The 23,790-nt window shown below is 44.6% G+C and overlaps 1 protein-coding gene and 1 long non-coding RNA gene across 4 annotated transcripts in view; one reads left to right on the plus strand and one right to left on the minus strand.

The window, feature by feature from the left end:
- ZFHX4 (zinc finger homeobox 4) overlaps nt 1-11,374 on the minus strand; it is a 183,146-nt gene extending 171,772 nt beyond the window's left edge. Inside the window, exon 1 of the mRNA XM_070391934.1 lies at nt 11,052-11,374. The gene's annotated coding sequence lies outside the window, so the exon portion shown is untranslated. The remainder of the gene's footprint in view (nt 1-11,051) is intronic.
- Nucleotides 9,433-23,790, plus strand: part of LOC138992932 (uncharacterized) — a 38,171-nt gene continuing 23,813 nt past the window's right edge. For 2 of the 3 annotated variants that reach the window (XR_011468204.1, XR_011468203.1), the window contains exon 1: nt 9,433-9,672. This is a non-coding gene — a long non-coding RNA (uncharacterized lncRNA). Of the gene's footprint in view, nt 9,673-14,684; nt 14,881-23,790 lie in introns of those variants that run through there. The other variant, XR_011468202.1, reaches the window with a different exon arrangement.

Consider the following 23,790-nt stretch of genomic DNA (forward strand, 5'->3'; position numbering starts at 1 on the left):
ATAATAATTTAAATGTGTATTATAATGGGAATTTATTATGAATTTTTAAAGAACGTAATAGAAATTGATTTTAGTTTAGATGGTCAAAAATGAATTTATAAATTTATCAACTTTATAATGAATCTTATCATCTTTGAATCTGGGTATTCTTCCACTGAATAACGCATTGCTATAAAAAGATAAAGGGCTATGATCTCCTCTAAGAGATAAGCCAGGATGAGACTTATAAATTGGCTATAAAATCCCCAAAGAATATTGAAGAGTTTTATAAGATTGCTGGATGATTAATAACTGGGTCTGTTCTCTAGGTTGGTATAGCTTTTGCTGTACAGGATACCATGTTATAGTACTGATACTCCTTTCATGGCACATCAAAATATCATAATACCAAGTATATAGAAAGGTGTTCCTGTGGCATCTAAATCAATTTAGTGAAATCTTCTACTTCAAAGGCTTTCAAGCAGGCTGGGTCAACTTCAAGACTGGAATAAGGTTTGTGGTCTCTTCTATTATTGTATACTAGAGGCCCGATGCACAAAATTCATGCAAGAGTTCCCCCGGCTGCTGGCACCGGCTTCCCTCTGGCAGGCACCCAGGACCCAGGCTTCCCTTACAGCCCTGGCTTCATCAGGAAGGTCATCTGGAAGAATGTCCAGAACGATGCCTGGTCTAATTAGCATATTATGCTTTCATTATTATAGATAATGAACAGCCTGGAATCTTGAGTTCATGTGGATAGACTAAGATCTGAATTATTTAAAAACTGTTTCTGTTCTAATTTGCTTCTTAGATAAAAGACCAAGAAATATATCGAACATCTCGAAGCCCCTCGGAACCAAAGCAACGTGTGATGATGGAGTGGCAGATAATGAAGTAGAGGACTGTCCACCGAGATGCCATCGAGGTATCTATCAAGGAGAAGTTATGAGAAGAAGGATCCTACAGTTTCTCCCACTCTTAGGCATACCCATTGTCTAATTCCTAGCTCCTTCCCTTGTGGGGGACAGGGGCAACTCTACTAAAAAGATTCCTGAAGATTTGCTTGATGAAACACTCTTTAGTTGAACATTACATGAAAACCAGCTATTGAAAATAAAGAGAAAGGAAACAGTAGGGTCTCCGGCCCTGTCACATCCACTTGCTTTAATGTTCACAACACTTTAGTCCTCTGCAATCCGTACAAGAACTTTGAGGGAGAGAGGAAACGGAGACTCCGAAAGATTAAATAACTTGAAGAAGTCATCACTAACAAGAAGTTAACTCAGGTGTCTCATAGATTGGATACTGTTGTTATTGGTCATTGAGATGTAAAAAAATTGAGTCGATTTTCAAACCTCTAAAACTCAAGTTAAATAAATTAATTTATAAAAGAACCCAAAGTAAACAGCATCAAAGAATGTCTGGTTTTAACTAAGTGTCATCCTTTCTATACACTATGCTTCCTCTAAAACATGACAGTACTGTCTTCGTTGACTGTCCTTACACAGGATAGAAACCTGTTCTTCTTATCACCGTGGTCATGATTATGAAGAATGCATTTTAAGTCACTGAGATCATCAGTGCTTTTATGAATCACAGACTCTTCTTGACCATTCAAAGCACTGAGTCTAACCTGCTCCTGAAGCAAAAATATGTTTACAGTCCCAGAGATAAGAAGCCACCCAGATTCTACTTATCTCCTTTTAGCAACATAGAACTCACTCACTCAGAGGAGATGGTATTGGGTCACCATTGACATTTTCCTTTTCCTCTCTTCACTGTCTCCACCACCTTCACATTCAGTCACATAACAAACCCCCTTCCAAGCAGCCAATAGAGTTGCATGACCATCAGTCCCAGAGTTGGGATATCTGGGTTCTTGTGCTGACATTGCCAATGACTTCTCCTGAATTCTATAGCCATGTTTTAAAATGAGGTGGTTGAACTGAAGTTCTAAGGCAGTTTCCAGCTTTATTATTTTGTGAGTTTCCAGTTGCCTTATAACCCTACCTACTCTTCTGTTGTGATCATGTTGTCCAGTCTTTAGGAAATAAAAGGAATTTAGTCTACAGAGAGAAAAATCTCACAGGTCTCCCCTATAAATACATCTAAAGAGGAAAGAGAGACTCTAACTTAGAAAGAGGGTAGAAGACTGTGTGTGTGTGTGTGTGTGTGTGTGTGTGTGTGTAGATACACTCCTATTTTGCATCTACTAAGCCAAAAGAGATGACTTATTCTCAATTAATTAGTGGGCTCAGAAAATTTTATGTACTAATTTGCATTATTCCTAAATATATGGGGGAAAGGAACTAAAAATCGTATTTTAGAGAATCCACATTAATAGACTTTCAGGTTTAGTGAAGGTAGTTTGGGAGATGAATGGGCTCTCCAATTTTACCCTTCTCAGCAGGCAAATTTGAAGATTTTCCATAGGCTCCCGCTTACAAAGTTTTGTTCTGTTTTGTTGTTAGCCATGCAACCAGGTGGCACTCACCAGCTGATGGGTTTTTGTATTTTGACACTGTTAAAGCTATGGATTTCCTTTCTTCTTTACAGTGAAGGAGGAGAATTTTATGGACAGTTATAAAATGCATATTTTAACCCCAAAGTCAATTTTCCCTGATTAAAAAGATTTAGATCCGAGTACATACTTGCTAGGACACAATTGAACCTATAAACTTTGTCTTTAGAGGTATGTGCTCTAATGGGGACCATTCAGAAATTATCAACTGCCCACTGCCCTATCCCCAGGACAAGCAAACATCAGAAATGATCAATCATCTGAATGCATGAGGCTAGTGTGCGAACCCCTGACCTGGATGACGGAAGGGCCTCCTCAGGACTCCGCTGGGGTCATCGGGCCGTTATGACATATTAACAAAGTCAAGCTGCCCCAAATCTTAAATTTTGTTTATTTATTTTTTTTTTAAATCTCTAGAACGTTAGAGCGGCTAACTATATCTGAGATAAGCTGCCTGGCAAATACGGCGTTAGTGTCAAAGCCATTTTGAAGTTGTGTGCATACATTCGAAAGTGCCTCAAAATGGCAAAATTTGATTTCATTCACAAACCTTTAAAAGAGAAGGGGCAGAGAGAGCAGCTGCCCCTATGGATAGAGGGTTGTGTGTCAAACGTGAAACCCTATCAAACTTCCAAGGCAACTTGTGAACTTCTGACACGAAGGAATTAACAGAACATCAAATCCAGCAAGATCACAGGGGCACAATCCTGTGCAACAAAATAATGCCATTGAGCCCTCATTAAAAGACCATTTTGTCCTTAGCCATCAAAGACTGCGAGAGTATGAAGATCTTGGTTATATCATCAGGGTTAACCAAAACAAGTGCCAAGAGCAATTGTGCACTTAGTTCTCACATGTGTCCATCTGTTCACATATAAACATATATTCTGCTTTCTGTCTGATTTCTAAAATCTTGATATCAGAATACCCTGGGCTTTTGCCCATTTCCTAGGAATGCAGACATCACATAGCTACTATTAACCCATGTGTGATCCACTTCCATGGGGGCTGGAACGCTGCCAGGCACAACACATGGTGCTTGGTTAACAATGTCTTAAAATATAAATGAATTTATTTTTTAAATTAACACATTTTTCTTATGGAAATACCTTAATAAGCCCTTCTGCATGTAAAAAAAAATAGCCTCCATGTGGATTTTTTTGTTCTTTTAAGACTTTTTGCAAGCATATCATAAAGTTAACCATAAAAGTTTCTGAAACAATCCAGAATTTCTTGACAAATTTTTAAAAGGACTCTAGTAAAGAATTTGGGGGACTTTATATAACAAAGATCAAACACTTTTCCTTTACAGTATTCTGTACTCAAGAGGCAACCTTTATACTTTAATTTACGTGAAAACACTCCTGATTTCCCAAGTTTCTACGTAAACCATCTTAATAGCACCACAGCCACGGAGCCACTAAAGTGATGAGGTTGTAAGGTCTACAACCTAGCAGCAAAGCAAGTTAGGTTAATATCTGGTAGGATCTTTCACTCCGGCTCTAGGCCAGCCTTCAATGGCTCATTTACTTCCCCAAACCAGGAAGAGCTTGTTTACAATGTACACATATAAATAATTACCCACGCTGCATTTCATTTACATAGGTACAAAAGAACCAATTCCCACCTTCTAAAGTGTTTGAACACTTACGGTATTTTAACCACCCTAATTATGACTAAAGACGACCATTTAGTGCCCTGATCATGTTGTCAACTGACAACCAGCTAACCAGCTACAGCCTTCTGTAGCGACAAGAGAAAACCCTTCTGCAAACGTTTCCAAGACTGAACACACAGCACTTGCCCACTTTTTAAAAGACTTCTCTCTAAATGAAAGACATCCACAAGGCAGCATGAGATCCTCTGGTGCTATCCCTCCCAACCACAGAAGCTGATGGGCCACCTACAACACTCAACATTGCCAAAGTCACAATATACAACTTTCTCGAGGGAAGTGTGCCACCAACTCAGACAGCGGTGGACAGCCAATGGAGGGTGAAACACACTAGGTATTCCATCATTAACTAAATTAAATATCCACGCTGTACTATTGGCCATTTCTGAAAGAACTGTTTTTGCCAGCAAAGCGCTGGGAATTCCTGGCACCCAATAGCCAATATTTGACCAGCCTAGCATGTTTCTGAAAACTCTTCCACACACAAACCTCTGTTTATCATCCTCTGGCTACACCGTTGTCATACATATTACTTCCCCGTGATGATGGGAACTCGGGGCATCTTAGAAAGTTGCAGAAATCTGAGCCCCTGCTTGTTTTCTCAAGTCTTGGACAAACATAACTTTAGAGAGAGCAGAGCATAGGCATAAAGAAAGAGGAGACTGCATTTTCATCTTCCTTTCATCTTAGTCATTCAGTCAGCCATTCAGGACCCCATTCAATGGAGCTTTTCATTATGCAAAAAAATGCTAATCCTTTTCCGATGCTTTCACACTTGTATAAACCCCCATTCCTTCAGCTGAAAAGCAATTATATCAGTTTACCTTTCTGTCAAAAACAGGATTAATATTCCAATAACAGAATCTCCTTTCTCTCTCTATCTTTTTTTGCTTTAGGAAATGAGAGAATATTAGTAGAGGCATTCTGAGAACAAGAATACGTTATTTTAAACATGGTGATGTTAACCACGGATGGGTGGGGAAAGGAGACTAATCAGAAGAAGACAAAGTCCTTCAGTTACTGCAGAAACTCTTTCCTGGGACAGAACTGACCTTCCCTCCGCAGCTGCCCAGAGAGTGAGACTCACTCCGGTCTATTAATCAGAAACAAATTATGAAAGAATGTCGCTGGACTGGTTGACACTATCCCATCTTGGGAGAGTCAGGAGCAGCCTAGTAACAATGTCCTCTTCATGGATAATGAACAGCCATGACAAATGGGGCAGAGCAACTATTTATTTGCATATGCAAATTCTCACACAGGGGAAACATGTACAAACAAGTGTCATTATAAGGTGGATTAGGCAAACAACACTTTCTTTTTTAGGATATTCTGCAGCCCAGAACATTAGTCAGCACAATTAAACCAGTCTCCATGGAGACTAATGAAATTTCACCATGGTATGAGTTAAATTAGATAGCTAGTTATGTGTTTCCACAATCCAACTTGCAATCCATTATGGTTTTAGAACAATACAGCAATTGTGCCTAGCTGATCTTTGCCAGCTCAACAAGCTCCTAAGTTGACAATTTGCATATGTTAATATAATTAAGCACTAATTACATGAAACTTGTACATATTCACAGGCACTTTCCCTGGGTGCTTTTCAGTTTGAACCTTGGCCAAGTCTTTAACCCTTAGAATAGTCTTAGAGGAAAAAAACTCTGCCTGTGGGTACAGCCTCTAGGCAGACACAGAAAGGCTCCTCATTTATAAGCACAAAGCTTAACCTGGCTTCTCATATTTCCAGCAACAATGACAGAAAATATTTGGTGAGTGTGCTAGGGACCAGGGGGAAGCGGGGGAGGGGGGGAGAGGAGATGCATTAGTCTTTAAAGACTCATAACGAGTATCCTCTCATAGGCAAGCAATGACATTCATTTCAAGAAAATGTTAAGAAAGGATTTGCTCTCACTGACAGTGTCGAACCTTGGGAGATGAAATGGTTTGACAACAGCAAAAATAGCAAGTAGAAAAGAAAGAAGGAGCCAGCAGCACCTAATGAGCTTTACATAAATATATGCAGAGGCAATTAAGCAATGTTAATTACTATGACAGCAGTTAATTGAATATAATTAGATATTTTAAGCCACTGAATAAAGCACAGTTAAGATTAATTTTATTGAGATTAATTGTAAATAAGGATAGATTAGCTCTGTGTTTTGACAGGCATAAAAAGTAGTTCTGCAAATTAAGCAGGAGCATGGCCACCAGTCCAAAAATCATATATTATTTTAATGTCACACCTCAGAATCATCTCCTCAATAAACATGACTTTTCAAACCCAAACAGACAGGAATCTTGAAGAAAAACAAACAGCTTGCAGAGATTAAAGAGCCTTTTGTCCTTTTTCATGTGCATTTCTTTTAACAGACTAAATTAAGCGAGTCTGGTGTACGTTTTTGAGGAAGGAACATTTCACACTGAATGGAAAAAATGTTCTATCACATATGAAATTCGTGCAGCTGTGCGGAACTTGGTCCAGATGGTTTTAGACTATAAAACACCACCAAATGATAGACAGTAGGCCTTCCCAAGATCATGCGATAAAGTCACAATCTTTTATTTTGACCTCCTAAGTCTCCGCTTCGGTATTATTTCCAACCAAATTACATCTTTGCTTTCACAACTGTGTCACCAAGAGGGTTACGAGAAGCACTGTGCCTACTGAGTGCTGGAAATCAATGTAAAAGGAATGGAAGGCCTCCTATACACACAGCAGCTAAGTCACTCCGCCACAAATGCAATGATAGCTATGACAACACCCTATGCAGATGACAGCTCTTGAGTATGACTCTGACAAACAATGGTGTCTCGAAATATTTCTTAGGAAAATACTGCTAAGTGAAAATCCCTCCCAAATGCTTTCACACCCAGCTAATCCATGTCTGTCTCTAAGAAAATGAACACAGTCCTCAAGAATGCTGAACAAATCACTAATAAGAAAGGCACTTCAATTGATTTTGAAATAAATCAATAGGTGATTAACATAATATTTTTAAAGCAGCAGTATGTATACATATATGTATGTGTGTAGCAGAAACATATATATTATGTTTCCAATACCTAGTAGCTCTTAATAGAACCAGGGCTTTATGCCACTGAGTTGCTTCACAACTTCTTTAGGGTGTCCTTAGTCTTTATAACGAAAATCCTAAAATGGTCTGTGAAACAAGACTAGGACAAGCCATTCTGCAGTGAAAGATTTTAAATCATCCAGCCTCTTCTAATAGACTTGAGACTTATTGAGGTAGAAACCATAAAAAATGAAGAAGGGAAATTTAATCCCTGAAATATTGATTTGCACATTAATATCATATAGGCAGAGGGCAATTTGGCTTCGTGGAAATGACACATTGTCGACCCTTGGTGAAGTCAGAGCCAATCTAACTGCTGAACATGTCTGAATCTCAAGAGTTATTAAGGGCCTCCCTTCTTGCCTTTATGACTTTTCTTCAGCCTACCAATGCAATCTTAAATGTATTATCTTTAAGAAATAATTGTAAAACCTCAGGGGTTTTCCAGTTAATGGAAGGGAGGCCAAACCACATCAGATTCTGAAATGCAACATTAAACCCTTGCAATCAACAAAAGCACCTCAATTCTCATCCATCCAGGGCAGGATCTAATATTGTTATTAAAGATAATCAAATTTCATTGTGTAAATTTAGGTCCATGGTCAGAATGGAAGTAGTAAATTCTGCAATATTAAACAGCGATTTTCTCAGCCTGCTGTATGTTTTCCTTGCTGGTACAGCATCTTTGCCAATAATTCTACTAGCTCCAAATTAACCAACAGACCTGAGCTCATCTGCTAAAAATGCCAAAAGATGACAACAGAGCTGAACAGGTTTCCTTCAGTTTTAACTTTAAGTGGCAACTTTCACTTCCTAGACCCAGAGCCCATTCTCCTGTCTGACCCCACAGTTGGGGCTGTGGCTTTGACTTCCACAGCTGGTTCATCTGACCTTTCTTTGTTCCTTAGGTACATTTCACTTTTCAGATTTATGGTATTTGCCCCATATTTCATTGACTATCTCTTCATTGCCATAGAATGAAAACACTTCAATATCAGCTTACTTTTTTAAATCCAAAAGCAACCAGCCACTGAATAAACACACTACGATGCTCTCTCCCCAGCTTCTGCCATAAATATTAAAACCGTTTTTAAAATAACTGTATAAACCTTATGATCCCCACACTGAAGCCAGGTGTGAGAGGTTAAAACAGCTGGCTAGCCATCTTTTATTTTTGTGTGCCTTCCTGCTGATTGAAACCACAAACGTTGAAAACTATCAAATATTCCCTTAAGGATTTTTTTTTTTTAAGAAGAGGAAGGAAAGAGGAAAACCTTCATTTTCTTCAATAGGCTGCTCCGTGGAGAAGAAAAACTCTAAAACACAATCAGTTACAGAAGTAGTGAAATAATCGCGAATATCTCCTTTCTGTTGTATCTAAACCATCATTTCCAACAGCTAAGCACAATTGTTTTTATTCTTCAGTTAGAAAAGAGAAAAGAGAAATAAAAGGAAGGAAAGGAAGAAAGTCGGAGCCTGCTCTGTCAGCTTCGCCAGTAAATATAAAGTAAAACAAGTGTTGATGGCACCGATAGTGTTACATACCCGGGCTGTGTTTTTGCATTGCTCTCAATGGAAGCGATCGATGCCCGTGTCACTGTCGCGTCCCAATCGCAGCCAAGTCTCAGCCTTAATCTAAGCAACACCCGAAAAGGCAGCGGCAGCCGCAGCCTCTCCCTGACTCTTCCATCCATCCACCCAACTAAAAATATAATACTACATATGAGCTTTAAGCACTCCACGTTTATAGGGATCAAGCCACTGGAAATCCAGAACACAATAAAAAAAAAAAAAACCCTTCTGTCTCTTGTCTCTCCGCTTCCTCTCTCTTCCTCTCTCCTCTCTCTGCTCTCTCTGTCTCTCCTTTTGCCATCTACATGATCCTTGATTAAACATGGAACAGAGTTAATAAAAAAGGGGGGGGGGGGGAAGGACTCAAGGAGAGGAAATGCAACTGTCAGAAATCGGGACCGCCAGATTTCCTGGTGAACCTGCCTGTGTCTGAGTCAGTGTCAATCCACCATCTTCCACCAGTGAACTTGTCTTTGGGTTTTTGTTTGGTTGGGGGGGGGGGGGGCGGTTGTTGCTGTTGTGTGTGTGTGTGTGCTTTCTTTTGGAAGGGGGAGGGGAAGGCAAGGTGGGGGCTGGCGGTGGGGGGTGCAGGGAGAACGTGCGTGAGTCTGTGTTGAGTGTGTGTGTGTGTGTGTGTGTGTGTGTGTGCAGGGGTCGGCGTGGGGGGGTCCGTGTGCGCGATCTGAACCTATGGTACCTACAAGGAGGGTGTCTCACCGAACGGTAGCTAAGACCTCACCGGAACCGCGCGGAAGTGAGGAGTCGCGGCCAAAGGCGGCCGCAGGAGCCCGGTCTCCGGGCCGGACCCCAGCCCCGGCGCCGACAGGAGCCCCCCGCCCGGATCGCAGGTAACAAAGGAATACCCGCCAGCGCACCGGCTTCTGCGGGGTGGGGGCCAGGGTGGGGAGCCCTCCGTAACTTGGGCATCGGTGGAGAAAGTTTATACGATCCAGGAGAAATTTTATTATTTTTTTTTCCGATAGACAAGAGCAGAAAGAATGGGGGTGGGGGAGGGAGACAGAAGTAGAGGGAAGGCGAGACCCGACGCGTTCCAGCCCCTGTGCCTCGCGCGGCTCCCGGCCGGAAGGCGCACTGGATGCCCGAGAGGCGAAGGCGGTGAAGTTCGTTCGCAGACCTGGAACCCCTTTGGGGGGCCCGGGGAAGAAATCAGTTCTCCCAGCAGCCAGAGCCCCCCCACCCCCACCCCCTACACACACAGACACACACACCTTGCCCTCTGCCAAAAAGAAAGGGAAAGATTCAGGACCCTGAGCCGCGGGCACCTCTGCTCTGGTCTAACGCGCACCCGGCAGCCCCAGAGCCCGGGAGCGGCGGCCGCGTCCCGGTGGGTCCCTGGCCCGGAGGCCCGGCGATCCCGCCTCCTAACGGACCTGCCTTCCGTGCGCCGGCGCCCCAGTCCGCCCGCCCGCCCGCCCGCCCGCAGGCAGCAGCCCCGGGCCGTGCCCGCCGCCGCCGCCGCTCGGCGCGGTGTCTCCCTGCCGCCCCGGCCCGGCCCGGCCCCGGCCTCCGCCAGCCCCCGCCCAGGGCGCGCGGACCCCGGGCCTCCGCCGCGCGGCCACTGGCTCCCTTCGCGGCGCTCGAGCCAGGCAAGGGGGGTGGTGGCAGGAGGAAGAAATCCAGCCCGAATAGGGCGTGGGGGAGCCGGGAGAGGGGCTCCGACCCCGCCGCCCCACGTCCAAACTTTGGGAGGACGGGTGCGCAGGAGAAGGCATGGCGACCGGGGCGCGGGGCGAGCGGGGACCCCGGCCGTGGCGGCGCCGCCGCGAGCTGACAGCCTCCCGCGCCGCCAGAAAGCCCGGGCTCGCGGCGCAGACAGGACCCGAAAACACAGGAAAAAGGACAGCCAACTGCTCGGCCAAACACGGGGATCTGCCACTTCATCCAAAAGTTAAATCCCGAAAAACGTCGCCCCCCAAAGAAAGTGGGGAATCAGGCCCCTCCGGGTCCCCTCCCTCCCTCCGCGGAGCCAGTCCTCCAGCCAAAAAAAGGGGGAAAGAGAGAGAAAAAGGGGGGCAGAGCGGAAGGGATGGTCGGGATGCGGGGACGTGAGCGGGAGCGAGCGAGCCGGGGGCAGAGGGAGAGGCGGAGAGGGAGAGAGAGAGCGAGCGAAATATCAGAGATTGTGCAAGATCAGGCTGGAAAGATAATCGATACCCGACCTAAATTTAACACAAACTACTCAATAAAAGTTAAAGAAAAAACTTACTTTCCATTTCCCCTGCAGTTCCTACGCGATCTTCGCCTCTTTTTTTGTTTTGCTTTTATTTTACTTACAGCTGATCACATCCAAGTAAAACCAGAGGGTTCATTAAAAAAAAAATAAAAAATAAAAAAATAAAAAAATAATCCTCGAACTTTATTGGGTGAAAATAAAAACGCTGGAGCAGAAAGTGGGGGGCATGGAGCGGTCCTCGGGGGTCCGGGAGGAGTTAAAGCATGTGCCCGCCGCGGTCTCGCTGTTTGGTTGTGAAGGGGTTGGGAAAAGGAGGAAAGGAAATGAAAATCCGATATGTCTTTATTCTGCTAATTATTATCGTTTTAGCCCTGTTTAAAAAAATGGCTGATTAAGTTGAGTGCGCATGTCTTTGTGTGTCTATTCCCGATATGCACTCTGGGAATGAGAGAGGAGAGCGAGGGAGAGGGAGAGGGAGAGGGGGGAGAGAGAGGTGTAATTAGTGAGGTGATCAACATTCCCCAGACTGCAAATGACGCGCAGCCCGGGCTCGGAGCAGCCGGGAGCCTCGCGGCTTCCAGGGCTCGGAGCGCGGCGGCGGGAGCCCGGGACTCGGCGACCGCGGAGAGGGCAGGGACGGGGACCTCGGGGCTCGCACCCCACGCGCCCCTGCGCGCGACTCCGAAACTTCATTAGACACACACACACACACACACACACACACACACACTCAGCAAGGGGGGGGGGGAGGTGTCAAAGCTAAACACCGCCAAAGCACTGCCCTTTAACCACTCGATTTTTTTTTTCCTTTTTAATTTTAATGAGCAAAGTCATTATTAGCGGACCAGAGATTTGTTTACTAGGGAGCTTGCAGCAGAAATGGGAGTTAGGGCAATGGAGAGGTCTGCTCTGCCTAGTGGATTCAGCTGTGCGCGAGAACGCACGCTAATGGCGAAGAGCGGGGCCTGGAAGATATGCAGATGTATGTAAATCCAGGGTGCCTGGCGGTGTGCAGAGCCGGCCCTGCCCAGCCGAGTGCACAGGAGGAATGGCACTCCGCATCTGCAGGCACGCTCTGTAAAGGGCTATCTTTCGCTTGCACACGCAGGGGAGAAAAACCCAGGGCAGGGAAGATGGAAGCGGTTAGTTTAGTCAAAGTAAACTTTCTAATGAGAAGAAGTGATGATGGCAAGGGTGAGAGAGGGGGGACGGTTCTAACCTTTACGGAATATTTTTGAATATTTTACCAGCATTGCATAAGTTCAATGTAATGGCTTTAAGAAGACTTAGGAAAAAAAAACCTTTCATCTTGCCAGTCTGTTGAATTATCTTTCTTGAAGCACATTATGATGAATTTAAAAATCCCACTACAGATCTCATTAGAATGAAATATACTTGGTATTTTCTGGTGCAAAATTTAAGGTGGCTGATTCTCATTTGAAAATCTAATTATCTCTTCCCAATATTACAGATGTGAATATGAGTGACACTTTCATTAAAAGATAATTAACTAAAACTAGGAATAGACATACTTTTAAATACCCCCTGACTATATATATATATATATATATATATTCATATTCAGATAGCATCTTGATACACTGCTACACCACAGGTCACAAGGAGACACCACCTATGCCATATTTCAAAAATAGAAATTCTACAGAGAAGGTGAGATGAACAAATCAAACAAGCTAAAAACAGGAAATACTTGCAATGTCCAGCTTCCTGGACAGGTGAGGCTTCAGCTGCTCTGGGGTTGACAGGCCTTTGAAGTTCTGGTTCGCCAGGATCTGCTTCAAAACCTTGTCTTAGGCCTTAAGCACCAAATCTACCAAATACCACCAGAAAGGTTTATCACACAAGCACTAGGGACAACAGAGGCTGCAAACCTGCACCCTTCTGGCCTGAAACCTGGCGTGATCAGGGAACATGTGGAAAATCCCAGGACTGATGCAAATGGGGTTAACCCCCACCCCCCCCACCCCCAAATGCACCTGGAGGATAAAAGCAGAGTCCTGGGTAGAGCAGACCCAGACCCAGGTCAGGAAAGCTGGTTGCCTGTGGCAGCTGGCTCAGGTGCCAATGCATGTCCAGAGGCTGGCAGTGGGGAATAAAACCCAGACATGGTCTTTATTAAGAGAAAATAGCAGAGCACCACCTTAGGATCTGGAGTCTGTGGATGTACCAGCGCCTTAGAACCAGGGCTACTAAACGTTAGCAGAAAGCAAAGTCGTCGTCTCCAAAGACTCCATTCCATTTCAGATGTGCTGGGAAGAAATCTGCTCAAACTGGACAGCTTTCTAAGATGTTAAGTGACTTTGCTTACAGCCCCACTTTTACACTGTATCACCCACCATGTGTTGCAGTGTCTGATTGCATCTCGCTGGGCTTCATCCATGTGCCTTCAGAAACATATATGCCCACGAGGGTGAAATTTAAATTCTCTGTAACTTGCAAGTGAAGAAGGTGTTTATGTAGCGTTACTGTTTACTGAAAAACACCCCAGAGAGCAAAAAATTCTGGCTTAAAAAAAACCCCAACTATTTGAGGTGTGTGTATGGGGAAGGGAGGGGGGGGCTTTTAAAGAGACGGAGGGGAAATGAAGGCAGGGAAACTTTCAGGTTCAAATCAGAAAAGATCAAGCCCTTTGCGGGAGAGGGCTCCATGTACAAGCTCACTGATGGAAAAACCATTTCCTGCGATTTCAGACGGGCAAATGCGTGTGATGAAGGAAACACCTGAGAACAATAAGTCTGTTTCAGGCTCAGGTGAAGAAAGGGGTCTATTTCTGGCAGGGAAGAAGAGGGAAATGATGATCATTTCGTTTTCAAGTTCTCCTTTATTTCTTTTGCCTCTTTCTCCCTGAAACATCATCAATAACATTACTGTCATTAACGTCAAAACACCAAACGTCAAATCAGGAAAACCATTTAAAAAATTTGGTGGCTATTTTTTTTCTCCTCTTCGCCCCCACCCCCCTCTCTTGAAAAATACGGCCTCTGTGTGTGTGTGTGTGTGTGTGTGTGTCTGTGTGTGTCTGTGTGTGTCTGTGTGGTGGGGGCGGCAGTCATTGAATTCCGAGTAAGAAAACAAAAGGCAGGAGGATTTGTAAGTGGGGCGCCCACTTTTGCAATCCCTTCTGCCAGCAAGTATTCCCCTCCTCGCGTATCTGTGTTTTCTTTTTAATCATCTCTTTCTGGCCCTCTTTTCCCTCTTTCCGAAGAAGAGAAGCCAGGGTGAGGGTCAGGGTTAATGGGCTGAGCGGAAGGGGCAGAGGAGGACTAACCCGGAGTCAAGAGTTTCCTCTGGGGCCCGGCCTGGGTGCGCGCCCGCGCGGGAGGGAGCCGGGCCGGGCAGGGCGCGGGCTGGGCCCGGAGGCGCGGAGCGCGGCGCCGCGGGCAGGGGCGCGGCGAGGCGGGCGAGCCCGAGCCCGGCCCGCGGGCTGCCCCGGGGCACGGGCGCGATCCGCCGGGCGTGACCGGGCTGCACCGCGGGCCCTGGCTCCGGGAAAGCCAGCTGCTCCTCTCGGGTCCCGGCGGACCTCTGGCCGTCCACCTTTGACCCTGTCCCTCCTCCCAACCCCGCTGTCCCTAAACTCTGCGCGAACCCGCCGCCGCCCTCCCGGGACGCTGGGCTACTTTTTATTTCAAAGCGAAACGAGCCGAGGCGTCCCGGCGGCCCCGAGAACTTTCCGCAGACCCTCTCCTGCCCTTCCCGGGGCTGCCCCGGCCGAGCCGAGCCCCCTCCGGAGCTCTGGGACCCTGCGCCGGGCGCCGAGCGAGGCGAGAACCCAGAAGGGACACCAGGTGGTTAGGTGTTGAGTGTTGGGAGCAAGAAGTAATTAACATTGAGACAAAAGGTAATTCCCACTTCCAGACTTTTCCCCGGCGTGTTTGAGTTCCCACATCTATGCTGCGGACACTCGGGGCTTGGCAATGGGTTTGCCGAGCCTCTAGCTGTCTGTCCCGCTCCCCCATTCACTGAGGACACCCCCGTCCGCTGTCCCCAAGTGCCGCCAGCTCCAGCCCCGCCCTAGCCCGAGGGGAAAGGGCCCCAGGCCCGGGACTGTGCTCCCGGGGGCTGCAGCTGTGCACAGGGAAGGAGGCGGCACAGGTCTCAGCGTGGGACACCCTCACATCACCCAGACGCGCCCCGTCCAGCCGCCCGCCCTTCCCTGTGTGTGTGCTGGGTCCTCCCCGCCCGGGGGCTGCTTAACAGTCACTCAGTTAACTAACATTCGTGTTGAACTCTCAGCTCCTTTCCAAAACACACTTCCGCCTGGTAACGGGGTCTGTCATTTCGTGTGAGTGGGGAGGGGAAAGGTGGGGGGCATGGGTGCCTGTAAGGGGGAGACGTGAAGTTGACAGTGAATCGGGAAGAGCAGGGCTTCTTTGGGAAGGCGTCGACAACACGTTGTATTTACAATGAAATAATTCAAGAAGCCGTCTGGGGGAGAGAGGCAGATCTCATTACTATGAAAAAAAAAAAAAAAGGTACGTTTTCCTGAGAACTAAAAGTGGGTATTTAAAATCTGAGGACACTCACTTTGATGGTGAGAGTGAACTAGATGAGATGAAATTCAGGAAGGAAAGACATTTTCAGTGTGTGTGTGTGTGTGTGTGTGTGTGTGTGTGTGTGTACAGTGCTTGTGGGCAGTCAGACCCGCCGTTCGCGAGCTCCCTCCCCTCCCCCAACCTGGCTCTTATCTCCTTTGTGGTCTTCTTCTTTTAAAAAAAAAAAAAATCATAAAAATGTCCCCCTCCTCCTCCCGGGTCTCTATGTCTGTACCTCCATATCCCTGTATATGTCTCTTCCCACAGCCCATTTATTTGCTTTAACTTCAGACTAAATCGGTTTTACCATTTTGTTGTTTTTTTTTCCTGGAGTTCTGACCTGTTTTTATGTGTGTGTTGGGGGGTGGGGGAGTCATTATGTAAAGTTAGACACAGGTAAGGTGAGGAAGGGGAGGGAGGAGTTCTAGAGGGTCTGAGGAGGGAGTTGGGGAGGGGGGAGGGCCGGGGAAGCGGGAGAGAGAGGAGTCAGACGCCCTCTGGCCTTTCAGAGGTCAGGGCTCAGACGGCGCTCTGACCTCCTTTCCCTCTAGGCAACCAGCCCAGTGTTTATAAACAAAGTCAAGCAGGACTGTTCACAAGCACTCCGCAGCTCGTATGCAAATTAATGGGGACTCCAGGTCGCCACTGCCCCCCCCCCCCCCCCCACACACACACAGACACACACATTCGCACCAGCCAAACCTAGGATCCAAAGCACACCCTTCTCAAAAGACAAGGAGATATTTCCAGCAAGAGTATCCTACAAACATTCCGCATTCCGTCTAGGGAAGAGCTCTAAGAGACAACCATGCAGATGGGAAAAGACAGACAAGTGGGGGGGTTGGGGGTGGGGGGAGAGAAAGAGGACCGATGATTTCATTGAGGAGAAGATAAAGTTGTGATCTTTTAAAACCTAAAACATCTATATCCAGCCGGCGGAATGCTGCACAGACAATGTATTAAACTCCGGCCACCAAATAGAATTCTTTTTAAACAGGACACTACATTCATCCAAACATTCACATTTCTAAGACAAAAGTGCAGATCTTGATAGCTGAGGAAAAGCCACCTCCTCAATATGTAATGACCCTCAGTTTTAGATACAATAGCACCATTAAATCCCACAGCACACAAACAGCCCATCTGATCTAAGTTATAAAATGTATCATTTAAATCCATCTTTAATTACAAAACGCAGCTTAGCAGAAACTAAATGAATCGAAGATCTTGAAACAAATAGTGTTTGCCAAGGTATAGAAATGATAGCTCTGCATTATATTGAAATCAAAACTGCATTTCAGGAATAAATTACAAGATAGGCAAAAAAAAAGTGAAAGCAAAACAAAAATAATAATAATAAAATGAATTAAATGATTTCCAAACTTTTGCTGTAAAATGATTTTCAGTGAAAGTCTAAGAGAAAAAGCAGAAAGGAAATATATACCTCAGAGGGAAAAGATGGTCTTCCTTCCTTCTTTGTCTATCAGTCAGTCCCCTGTTAAAGCATATGGAAAATGTTTTCAAAATGCCCAGATTTGGCACACTGTCACTGCAAAGAGGAGCGCAGTGATGCTGTTAGAGAAAATGGGAAATAAATTCAGGATTGGGTGCTGCCTCCTTCAATGCGGATTTATCTAAGTTTAATTTAATATTCCGCAATCACTGGATGATCACATATAATTCACCAAGATTTTAAAGGGCTTTATTTAAATACCTCGAGCAACAAGAGAATGAAATTTAAACCATTGCAACTATTGCTTATATTTTTTATTTTCCTATTAGAAGAACTTTTAAGTGGCAGTTTCTAATAAAAGAGAAAAACGATAAAGGTTCTGGTTTTTTAAGGAGGGAATGCTCAAGGAAAGCATTAGCTTTATTAAAATCACTCTGAACATAAAATCAAAAAGCACAAAATGGTTGTTTGTAAAACACTAAACCTTTAATCGATTTTATTGGCATTCCGATCGATTAGATAAACGGAAATCTATAGCAAACATCAAAGCATTTAAAACATTTTCTCTATCTCATTTATAAACAAAACTTTTCTTTTCAACAGAAAAAAATGATTATCAAACGACTAACAGGAAATTCTTCAGATATCAAATTACGATAATAAAATTATTTCCACATGGAAAGGGATAATGACAATGATGATAGTAATTACAATAATGAATAATTCAACAACCTTTTGACGTGTGTGTGGAAGAACCTCGAGCAGAAACTGCTCTTGAAGGGGGACTACTTTAAAATAAATACTTTATTTTTAAAGGAAATATTTCTTAGAGACACTCAAGGGGATTAGCTTAGGTGTGGCTGTCGGACTCCGGTTAATTTCTCTGCAGTTGGCAAAAGAGTCAATTTCCTTGCAAGCGTCTTCTTTCCAAATTGAGTTACTTCATATCAGCAGAAATTAATATGCAAATGCCAGGGCGCCCTATCAGGTTTACAAACTTGTGACTAGACCTGTCTTCTTATTCTAAGGGGTGAGTCCCAAATTACGGGGGGGGAGGGGGCGAGGAATCCACTCCCACACCTGAATGTGCCCGCACGTTTTGTCTTTGAAGTGAGGGGAAACCTTTTATTTGGAGATTGGAAAACTGCGGTCCGCAGACACGCAGCCCTGGAGCTCAGGGCATTCTGGCTCAGCGAGAAGGAAGTGTTGCTGTAACGGGCATTACGTTTATTTGTGAAAGAAAATCAGGGAAGGAGGCTGCAGTGAGCGAGGCGAGTGTTTGGGGCTCCTGGTGGACCCGGCGGGCTGAACCAGCAGCCCCTCTTCTTGCCAGAAAAGTGCCGAGCGGGGCGCGGGCTGCGGGGCAGCTGGTGTCCAGCTCCGGGTGCTGCCCGCGGCGCCCTCGTCCACCGCCCTCGTCGTCCCCATCGCGGCCCCCGTGGCCCTGGGTCCCGGCAGTGGCTCCTTCCAGGGGCCGGCGGCTGCCTTCCCACGCCTTCCCTGGGCAGCACACACCTTGTTCTCCCCCCCATTTCTGACGGACCCTTGTCCCTCTTCCTTCCTTCCCGCCGCAGGTCTCAACTTCTGTACTTCTTTGCCCGCGATCAGTCTCTCTCCACGGACCTGTCTTCTCGGAGAGTCGCCGGCTCCTTCCTCCCGCCCCTCCCCCAGCCCTCCTGCCCTTTCGGGAGCACCGGGTCCTCTTCCCCGCGCGCTGCGGTCGGTCCTGTCCTCCAGACATTCCAGGGTTCCCCTCGCGCCAGAACGCGCTCCTGCCTCCTCCTCCTCCCTCTGGGCTGGGGCGGGAGGGGGTGGGTTTCGAGTTGAACTCCCAGGGGTTTTATTCTATTCTTTTAACAGCTTTACTTTCCCTTTTCTTCTTTGCGTAACCTTCACCTACCTACTAATTTATAACAGAAGCGGCTCTTTCCCTTTCCTGCGCGGTTTACGGTTTCCGTCGGGGCTGAGCGCAGGCACCTCTGCGCCTCCCAGCCAACTACTTCCATTCACTCGGTTGCCGTCTAATTGCACTTTCTCTTCTCGGAGTAAGTTAGTTTCCAGGATCTAAAGTTCCCCGGGTCGCGCCTCTTTATTTGCCAAATGACTTTGTTGGCCCAAGGAAGGGTGGGGCGTGGGGGGAGTGGATCACCCACCCAAGTCCCTTTTAACGCCCTTGCCTCCCATCACACCACCTGCCCTGGTCGTGTCTTGTGTGAGTGATAACAAATCCCGGCAGGTTTCCCCTCCTGGTGCATGCAGATCGCTTAGGACTTTCTCCTCTGGGTCCCAGTGGTCAGCATCCCTCCCGCCCCCCACTTTCTCTCCCCACTTCGGTGCAGCCCCGCTGTGGGAGGGGAGCGTGGTCCTAAGACCTCGGCTTCTAGCTTCTGGTTTCTCGCTGCTGCAGCTGCCACTGAAATTCGCTGTGGCCGCTGCCTCTTCCCGCTTTAATCCCAGACCTCCAGTCATTGGGCAGCTCCTCAGAGGCAAGAAGTCAACACCATGGCAACCCGACAAGCCTATCAAATCACCGGCTGGCGTGACCGCAGCAGCGCTGCAGACAGGAGTGGGCTGGGCAGAGGCTCAGAGAGGCCACCAGCTCAGGTACACAGTCTGGGGGTGGACAGCAGCTGCCAGCCCCCACCGTCTGGCTCCACAGATGTGCACCACCCAGTCATACCCGGACCCTAAGTCCCCTGTAGGTGAGAGGAGGCGGAAGAGGAGAAGGAGAAGGAGGGGGAGGGGAGAGGAAGAGGAGGAGAACAAGGAGGGATGCATATAGGATTGGGATTGCTAGAGAGGAGAGTTTCAAGCTCAAAGTCACCAAAGCCCTAGATATTGTGAACTAAGGATGCCTTGTGCCCAGAGTGGAGAGAACCAATTCACAACAGCCTCAGAACCAAATGTTGGCACAGAGGTGCAGGCCCTTTCTTCACCAGTTTCATCTCTTGCTTGAACAAAATGAGTGCAATATTCTGTTCTGAGTTCCAAAAGGATAAAGGAAAATGTTGCATGTTTCATTTTTACGGTCTGCCAAGTTGGATTCTGATATATATATGGCTCAACACCAATTTCAGCAACACTAATTGACTGCCTTGGAACGGACCTAAACTTTACCTGAAACTGCCTTTGCCTTGTTCTTTCATAGACCGTGTGCTGGGTGTCATGTGTGGCCTAGATCTTGATTCTCTGAAGAGAAGAAACAGAGGAAAGTAGGAAACGGGTTACTAGGAAATCTGTGTGTCCCTCCTGGGCCTACTCGGTCGGTCTTTGTATTTCCTCTTTTTTCCTTGAGAAACTCCCAAGGAGGCAGATGGGAGAAGACAGGACTTCCACCAATAGTAATAGTTCAGAACATCTTGTTCATTACCACGGCGTAGACTGACATTGCATTTTTGTTTTTAAAAGCAAGCGATGTTTTTGAGAAACACACAACATATTATTTCTTAGCTTATAATTTCATTTTGAAACCTCTGACAAATATTTGCACAAGAATATAAAATGTGGTCCGTGACCACATGTCCCTGTCTGTCACTCATATCATTGCCGATTTCTAAATTTCAGAATGCAAGTTGGTCTCTGGCAGAAAGAGAAATCCATTTAATAATGAAGTTAATGTGTCATTTTGAGGAAACCTGGCATGCATTAAAAAATCTACCCTTAAGTCCACTCCACATAAACACAATTCACTAAATAAACAATTTTCATATTGATCCAACATTTGTTATGAAGAGGCTTTCAGTGTGTAAGTATTTAAATTATACTTGGCATGCATGAAATACGGGAGCCCTGGAAAGCTTTCTTAAACAGCAATTGCAATATTAAGCAGAGTAGGACAGAGAGCCAATTTTTGTGGCTCTACAGAGAAATTCAATGAAATCTTGAAATTCATTTCCTTACTTTCTCTATATTTCATTGTTGATGGATCCTAATATTAAAATAGTACATTTCAAAATATATTACAGACCAAGAAACGGGTGTAAATAACTGACACTGGAGAATAGGTCATGATATACTAGAGAAAACTTTTGGGCATAATATGACTTTCCATGCACTGAGATGCTAATAACATTCTGGTAACATTTTCTTATTCTGTGCCACCCTGCAGAGTTGTTCCACGATGAACCGCCAGGCACACGGATCTGAAATTTAGCTAGAGTTTAAATGGATACCCCAATGCCAAGTTATTGATATCCTTAAATATATTTTTTGCCTTTCCACATTACATTTGACATGTTCTGGGTGTTTACAGTGGGGATTGTGAACTACAGTTTTAAATTAAAATGCATATATTTAATCTATCTCCCAAAACCAAACTTGTAAATCTGAGATGTTTTTAAAGAGAAGTTAAACGAAGTGTACAAAAATCCTTTAGTATATTTTGGTTTCAGTAAGAGTCAGTGAACACAGGAGATGTGGTAACATTTAAAATTGTATTATTTCTTTTAAGGGTCTATCCTCAGTTACCAGAAAACTTTAAATACCTCAGGATCTATAATACTATTTGTAAATGGATATGTGTATGTATGGCAGTCAAAGACATGAACAGACACTGTCATTTAAATGCCCATCTATATGTAATATTAATAAAAATATTAAAATGAGATGGAAATAATAAATTCATGCATTACATTTAAAAACAATATCTAGATATTCTAGTAGATCTTTTTAGTTTCTTAAAAATTGCTTTTATTTCTTTTTTTCATAGGTTTGATTGTATGGATGATTGAAAATTAAAACAACCTTTGCATATACTACAGAGAATTACTTTCTAATCAAAAACCAAGCTTAGTGTCCATACTTAAAAATACCCTCAAATTATACGATGTGTGGCCTAATTAAGTATATATTGTGTACATGCCACACACATGTTGCTTAGCTCTGCACTGAAAACTTTACATTTAAAGCCATTTTCTGTACCTTTAGTGTTTTCAGTATGGATGCTGTTAGGAAGAAATTTCTCTATTTTAGCTAATGAATAAGACAGGGGAATTGTATGTAGTTTAAATGCTAAATTTTGAAAAAAAAAAACAATGCAAGGATGCCTTGCTTCTTTTCAGCAGCATGGATACCATCTCCATAGAGTTCATTCTTGACCTTACCTGAGTAAGTACTTTAACTTAAAGTATGAGATGCACCTAGAGGGGTAATAATACATTGAGCTTAATAGGAAGACAGTTAATAACCTTTCTTCATCCTCGCGCACTATCAATCATGGCTGTCACAAGTCTGCTGAATCAAAGCAAAAGTGTTCTTCACAGATGACTGATTAGAAACGCAAAATCACAAGATCCATCTTCATGGTCACTTTTATTATAGTCATTTTTAAACTGACAGCAACCTGCTCAGTTTCAGCACACTGGGCATCACAAATAGTGTCACTCAGTGCAGCTAAGCATGAGAAGAGGGTGGTCGGGTTATACTTAAAAATAATTAGGCCCTCACCCCTTTGTGGTGCCAAGAAAAAGGTATTCCCCTCTCCATCCCCCCCACTCCTGCTTTGATCCTATTGTGTTATTACTTTACCATCCTGAGGGGCGGGGGGCAGTGCAGGGTGTAGGTTTATGCTTGTTAATTACCTAGGAATTAGAGAATAAATGGTTCCTCTTGAGAAGTCCAGATAACTTCTTGCCTGCTGCCGCTGGTCAACTTCATGAAAAACCATCACATTGCCACGGGTATTACTAACTAGAGTTGTTTTAATATAGATACGTGTTTTAGACTAACGGCGTCAGAAATCTAGATAGTCCAGGATTAGTGATGATACTAATAAGGGGCCCATCCCTGTGGAGGCCATTAGCAGCAACACCCCAATGCCGGAGCACTAGTATTACTGAGGTTAGAACTATTTAAATGCATAATCTCCAAGATGGTCAAGATATTAACTATCAGGTAGCTATGTAAATTCTTGATATTATTTGTTTTTCAGCCCTAGAATATTTACAAAATAGCAACATTTGAAAAACCAACAAGGAGATATACATCAATATCATTAAAAGAGGTGGTTTGAAACAGTTAAGTCAGAATGAAATGACGAGGAACTTTGTCTTCACATGGAGTCTTAATTGTTCTGCTACAAAGACAGCCCCTTCAGGTTTATTTCATGATATTTTCATGTATGCCTTCAGTGTTTCTAATACTATAGGGTATTAGTGCTACAAATATTTACATGGGAAAAAATTTGTCAGGCAAAAATTTCATACTATGTTGTGAATCTCCTGCCCATTTTATAGGCTCCTTATTTCGTATTTCAGAAAAGGAAACCCAATTGGATTTAAAATTTAATTTAGTAATTTTAACCCAAGTGCCCTGTTTTAAATTTTTATACAGTTATCTTTTCCTTTCATCTCAAATGTTCATTTTCTTGTTAGCAGTGGAACACACACACACACACACACACACACACACACTCCACATGCACAGAGAGCGAGAGTGAGAAGGGGGGAGGGGGGACAGAAAGAGTGAAAACCTGTCAATGATGCTTCTTTGTATAATATAATACCTTCATATACATTTTTCAAACATATTAATAGCCTACCTTTAACACCTCTCTGTAAAGCTGCCAGTTCTTTTTCTCTGTCTCTACACATGCCTGCGTGCGCACGCACACACACACACACACACACACACCCTTTTATTGCTCTATTCTAGGTTATGAGAAGCCTTTTCCTCACTGCACAAAATACATAGACAAGATCTATATAATGATATATCTGTATTTATACAGATTATATATAATAGTATATCTGTATTCATGCAATGG

Source organism: Myotis yumanensis, unplaced genomic scaffold, assembly GCF_028538775.1.
Source record: "Myotis yumanensis isolate MYYU_CA2020_CCGP unplaced genomic scaffold, mMyoYum1.0.hap1 SCAF_15, whole genome shotgun sequence".
Classification (NCBI taxonomy): domain Eukaryota; kingdom Metazoa; phylum Chordata; class Mammalia; order Chiroptera; family Vespertilionidae; genus Myotis; species Myotis yumanensis.